The sequence below is a fragment of the Antedon mediterranea genome, chromosome 6 (genome assembly GCF_964355755.1).
Source record: "Antedon mediterranea chromosome 6, ecAntMedi1.1, whole genome shotgun sequence".
NCBI classification, from domain to species: Eukaryota; Metazoa; Echinodermata; class Crinoidea; order Comatulida; family Antedonidae; genus Antedon; species Antedon mediterranea.
The window spans coordinates 3,083,951-3,090,613 of record NC_092675.1 but is presented as its reverse complement, the minus strand read 5'-3'; the positions used below and the strand labels follow the sequence as shown (position 1 = coordinate 3,090,613).

General features: G+C 34.0%; 1 protein-coding gene across 1 annotated transcript in view; it reads left to right on the top strand.

Annotated features, from left to right (window-relative positions):
• Positions 1 to 6,099: 6,099 nt before the first annotated feature.
• LOC140050949 (ras-specific guanine nucleotide-releasing factor 2-like) overlaps positions 6,100 to 6,663 on the top strand; it is a 67,582-nt gene continuing 67,018 nt past the window's right edge. Inside the window, exon 1 of the mRNA XM_072095964.1 lies at positions 6,100 to 6,289. The gene's annotated coding sequence lies outside the window, so the exon portion shown is untranslated. The remainder of the gene's footprint in view (positions 6,290 to 6,663) is intronic.

Sequence of the window (6,663 nt, the reverse complement as noted above, 5' to 3'; positions counted from 1 at the left end):
AACATTTTGCAAACAGACTTTAATTTGTTCTTTTTCTTAAAGCGCAATTTGAAATTCTTAGAATTCTACATGTTGTATTATTAAATTTAATAAGTTTGATCGACAGATTCATAATGAGGATCTTCTGAAAACATCATGATTTATGACATCGTCACTTACTTTTAAGCATAGGAAGCAATTTATCGCTGATAATAATTCATATTTATAATTTAATATGTTGCCAAATATGATACTGGAGAAATCTATATTATTCTGGTATGAATGTTATGTTGGGATGCATGGCACAAAAAGTCAATTATTTCAACATCGTCACATATTGCATGATGAAATGCATAGCATGGAAATCCACGCTCCCTCTAGCTTGATTCCTATTTTTGGATGCAAGCGCGACGCAAGCGAGTTAACCAATAATAAGTAACTGTTCGAATAATCCATTTCTTGTGATTGGTCAAATCACTTACGTTGCGTTAGGTCCTTGCGTTGCGTCTCTGTGAGAACCAAGCTTAAAGCTTGGTTCCTACTAGAACGTAACGCAAGGACGTAAACGCAACGCAAGCGTTTTAACCAATGACAAGCGAAGTTATAGACAGTTAGCAATCACAAGCGAATAAGCCATCGCTTGTGATTGGTCAATTCACTTGCGTTGCGTTACGTCCTTGTGTTGCGTCGCTAGTGAGAACCACGCTTTAAGGACGTAACGCAACGTAAGCGAGTTGACCAATCGCAAGCGATGGATTATTCGAACTCGCTTGCGTTGTGTCTATTTCTTGCGTTGCGTTGCTAGTGAGAACCACGCTTTAAGAAGCATAACCATAGGCCTACACTTTGACACACGTAGGCACACACGTAACCAATACACATAATAGTCGCACGCCATCTATCCTCCAATGAGCAGCATTGAACTGAACTTCTATGTTTTCTTTAGTTATTTTTTCGATTAAATTTCCTTGAAATAATATTTAACAAAATTATATAACCTGGTCTATCAATTTTCTTTGTTGGTAGAAAACGTTGTATATCTTTCAACATTTTCTTGACATTTATTTCGCGATATTAAGTCTTCCCCCGCATTAGGATCCGAGACGGAAAATAATCAAACCGATTTAAAGCAAATAAATGTATGATTTATTTTTTTAGATTGGGCAGCTAATAAATGTCACTGGTTATATGAACCAAATAAAAAACAGTGGGCAAGTGGCATTTTGTCGGATTATAAACACATTTATTATTCTACGGACTCTAAAGGTTATATCATTGATATGCCATCACAGTCCATGAATTTTGTACACTCAGATACCTGAACATGAAGTAGTTGAGTTTTGAATGATGGTTGATGCTTTACCAAATATATTATCACTGACAAATAAATATATCCTGTCGTGAGGTTTTTACCTATTTTAAAACTGCAATAAAGTTTTGTGTGAAAAAAAACCAACGTATTCGTTTTCTAAAACCAACAAATACTGGAATATTGCCATCCTTAGGTACGGTATACTGTACGGTAAATAATGTGTGCAGTCTAATGAGACGATACCGTGACACATAATACTTATCACATGTTTCATCTGTATTAGGCCATACGCCTAGTCTAACCTCAACCGTAACACGATAATACCTATAATATTATTCATTAATTCATTCCAAAATACGTTCTTAACTAATTAGACAATCAACAGACAGACAGACCGCTCGGCCAACACCGAAAGACAAACACAACCACGCGCAGGAGAATAAATATAGAAATAAAAAATATGTTAAGATTACAATAATAAACTTACTGTTATTTTTGCTCATCTTTCTGGTTTGGTAATTGTAAATAAGCAATAGTTAATCTCATAACTACACACTTTATTACACAGGAAACAATACGGTATAGGATACTTAAAGGTGCGCCTCTCTAAAGGGATTACCCCAGAAATCGGGTCAATTGTGTTTATTTTTTCAAGTTGCTAAGATAATGAGTCTATTCCAGGATATGTATATCTATCAGAGAACACCTGGGTCAGGTAGAGGACATATGGTGGATGACGTAGTTGAGAATGACTTTATTTATTTATTTTAATTTATTTTGTGTAGTCCATCGAAATACATTGATGTTTAGTCTTAATTATAGTAAAAACGATTATAGACAATGTCTTATAGGCCTATAAGTTAAAGATGCTCTCGAGGTGGATGCCGTCCTGAGATGAGTAGTAGTAATTTACTACATTTTTTAAAAATTTTATTAATGTATACGTAAATTTACTTTCTATGGATCAGAGATTCCGAAATAAAAGATTGAATTAATTAATAATAAAGCGTGTGTATTCTTGATTACGTGTATTTGTTCTTCGCACATTTCATTTAGTGTATCCGATCAGAAAGCACAATAGGGCACACACAAAATTATTGCTGTGACGTGCCACAATTGAGAATGACGTCATGATAGTCTGAATCAGTGACGTATAGTTTCCATCTGTTTAATAATTCTTCATTCTATTTTGTTGGTCACGTTTTACTTTGAATACATCTCTTTTACCTTACATTTGACGTTTAAAAATAATTTATAATTTACATTTATAAGTTTATCATTTACATTAAGTATTAATTTTACCATCATTATGGCTAGTATGGATTGGCCTAATGAGCGAAACCAATATAGGCCTACCAATTAATTATACACAGGGCTTCAGCTTTTCAAGTAATTTTTATAATTATTTTTTCAAATCAAAAAAATCTTATTTTTCCATCATGATAGGTTCTTCATCAAAACATCTCCATGAACGTGTTTTAATAGTAAACAAACAAACAAACAAACAAACGGAAGCAATTTTGACCTTTCGATTTTTCCGATGCGGTTTGTCCAGGAAATTTACTTTCTTTTTGTTTATGCCAACTTAAATGTATCTTTACCCATTTACCAGTAATAGAAGCATAAAAACATAAAATTAAATTGTCTTTATTTTTTAACTATGTTGTCTGTCTAAGGGCCAATCGATGAGAGAGTCTGGTACAGTATAAAGAAGAGATAGAATTTAAAAATACATTGGCCTGGTTAAAAATGGGAAGTTCATAAAATAAATAAATATCATTATATTATAAATAATATTATTTATTTTACACTTTACGTGTATTGCTTGTTCTCTTTTCTTGTATTTGTAAATAAATGAACGAATGAATACATTTGAAATAAGTAAGTTTAATTCTGGTTTGTATGCCTATTAAATTGATAAACTAATGAAACAATTTCTCTCTTAAAGATGTATTGTCCCCCAGAAAAAGTAATTCTTAACACCTTTTTTTTTAATATGCTATTTTAATGTCACATAATAGTTATCCACTTTGACCAAAAATTGGATCGAGAAAAAAAAAATATTTACCTGAAAATTGTTAAACCAAATAGTCAAATTGGCTGTCAACCAATGGGTTTTTTGTTGAATTGAACCATTTATTTTTATCATTTTATAAGTGAAAATCATTAATGTTTCCGTTATTTTCTACGGAAGTGATTAACTGTGTTAAAACTACAAAATAATCTATTCAAAGTCTTTTATTAATCTTAATTTGTCATGTTTTTTGGGACAATACATCTTTAAAGAAAGACATCACATTATAAATATAATAAGAGGACATAACATACACATTTCCCTCATGTTATCACTTACTATGGCATTACATTTTATACTTATTTTATTTTTAAAGTTCTTCGCTCATATCCAGGAATGACCGATCAAACATAATATCATTTCCCATTAGTTATCTATTATTCTGTCTGAAGTAAATTATTTTGCGGGGGCCTATATTATTGAAATTCATTGCAAATTCAATTTATCATTTACAATGTAAAGGTGAAAACCATTCCAACTAGTAATACGCCTTTATGAAGGTTTTTTTGTATGTTTGGTAAGTCACCTAGCCTGGTAAATGGTGTGAAAAAATACCCGCAAACGTATAATTATTTATACAAATTTGTGAATAATGCCCTGATGTATAAGTCTCTGCAATTCACCTTAGTCGCTTGTGTCTAATAATAGAATTATTATAGCTCCCAACAGAATAATTGTTAGTTCATTGCTGCTTGATGATATTTAAAAATCGCACGCCCACGAACGCCATCGTGGGCAGTCCAAATATGCGAACGTTCCTTCATCACTGAAAGTTCGATAATAAAAAGGAAATTAATAATTTATGAATAAATTACATAATTTATATTCTATATATATTATACACCAATATTGGGTTTTATTTCGAGAAACAGGCCGTCGTAAGCGACACATTGATTTGATTTTGGGTGAACACGACAGAATATTATTATAGTGCAGAAGGAATTATGACAAGTCACCACAGGTTTAGATTTAATTTCAAGAGGCGGTAACTTTCGGCTGTAAAATCAGTCTAAAATATCAATTATGAGAGCGGATACGAAAATCCTGGGTGGTTGCAGAAACTGCAGCTTACCGTACCTCAATAAAGTACGGTACGAAATCCTGAGTGGTTGCAGAAACTACAGCTTACCTCAATACAGAACGGACTAAACTGGATGGGTACAGAAACTACAGCTTACCTCAATACAGTACGGACTAAACTGGATGGTTGCAGAAACTGCAGCTTACCCCAATACAGTACGGACTAAACTGGATGGTTGCAGAAACTACAGCTTACCTCAATCGGGACCTCAATACAGTACGGACTAAATCCTGGCTGGTTGCAGAAACTGCAGCTCACCTCAATACAGAACGGACTAAACTGGATGGTTGCAGAAACTACAGCTTACCTCAATACAGTACGGACTAAATCCTAGCTGGTTGCAGAAACTGCAGCTTACCCCAATACAGTACGGTCTAAAATCCTGGCTGGTTGCAGAAACTACAGCTTACCTCAATACAGTACGGACTAAAATCCAGGCTGGTTGTAGAAACTGCAGCTTACCTCACAACAGTACGGTAAAAAAATCCTGTGTGGTTGCAAACTGCAACTTACCTCAATACAGTACTGTACGAAATCCTGGGTGGTTGCAGAAACTGCAGCTTACCTCAATAAAGTACGGTAGAAAATCCTGGTGGTTTCAGAAACTGCAGCTTACCTCAATAAAGTACGGTACACGTATCTTGATCGTTTCAACATTACGGTATATTACCAATATACTACGACAAACCAGGGTGGTTGGAGAAGGTACTACCTGAAACATGGCTTGGTAGTGGTGGTAAATGGTATCATAGGCCTACGGTACTAAAGAAATATCGGCACATTGATGTGACTCGATACCAGAAACTTTGATGTTAAATATTCAAATTTAGAATTAAGCTCATCTCAAGATTTTCAATATTCCACACACATTGTTCACATGTTGTTGTTACTTTACTTTTCTAGTGATACAAAATAGAAATAAGTCACTGAATTGTAATATCTTTTCGTATTTTAATACAATGTACTCAAGTGTACCCAATTTGGAATCAGGCGAGCACAGAGTGATATAAAATAAAAATAATGGTCTAGTAAGGTCTGCAGGACCCTACTACTAAGGACTTTCGATTAGGCCTACTCTGCTTGCGTTTTGTTCTAAAAGCACCTTTAAAAAATGGTCGAGTGACTAGAGAACTAAATTCTGTAGGCGAAATATTATCCTGTTTTGTTAAAGTATATTTTGTAATCGAATGACCATGATTTTAATTTATATTATAGTAAAATAATAGTAATAACCACAATAGAATGATATTCGTATATCACATGTACATTTTCTATTTCACGACGTGGACTATACCTGTACCGAATAAATAAAGTTACCGATTTTGCTAGAGGTCGCAATGATATTTTTATTTATCGTCAAAGTAGCAGCAGTAGTCTGTTTTGCTAGAGGTCGCAAAGATATTTTTATTTATCATCATAGCAGCAGCAGCAGTAGACTGTTTTGCTAGAGGTCGCAATTGTATTTTTATTTAACATCATAGTACAACAGTAGTCTGTTTCAATTAAGGCAACAAATTCTTCAGCATGCATAAGGTATTTAATGCATACAGCAATGTAGGTTAAAACATTTCATCTTCTTAACTTTGAAAAAAGTCGTCTATTAAAAGATCTTGGAAAAAGTGAAAGTATCCAAATTGTTTACAGCGCCCTCATTTTATTTCCCCAGGCCACCACCAGGTGATGATGTGTTTGGTGGTTTGTTTTGACTGCTGGATTTGTCAAACTGTACAATATAACAGCAGAGGTACGTGATCGTAAATGATGAAGGTGAATTGACAGAAATGTTGCATATTGGATAGTATAACGGGATTTTATAAGGATAACTAAGCTTTGTGAGTTATTGGTCAGTATCTATATTGTTAATTTGATATAGGCCTAGAATAGATTTAGCCCAGACGCTAGGCTGTGGTAAAACCCAGCTGTACTGTGTGTTACCACCACCACCTGTGATGATGTTGACTGAGCGACTTGTGTTGCCTATCAAGCACAATGTAGGTACCCTTTGTATGTATTCGATTAGGGAGAGCTAGGCCGTCAATCTAACACTGAAATTCAATCGATCGGAAAATGGATACAGTATTTATCATTTTTAATCACAATATAATAGATGTGTGTAGTTTGTTTAAGGAGAGATACTGTAGACCTAGGCATAGCTAGCTAGTGTCTGAGTGTTGTAATGTTCTTTGCCAATTTATGTATATGTTTCCAGCCATTCAT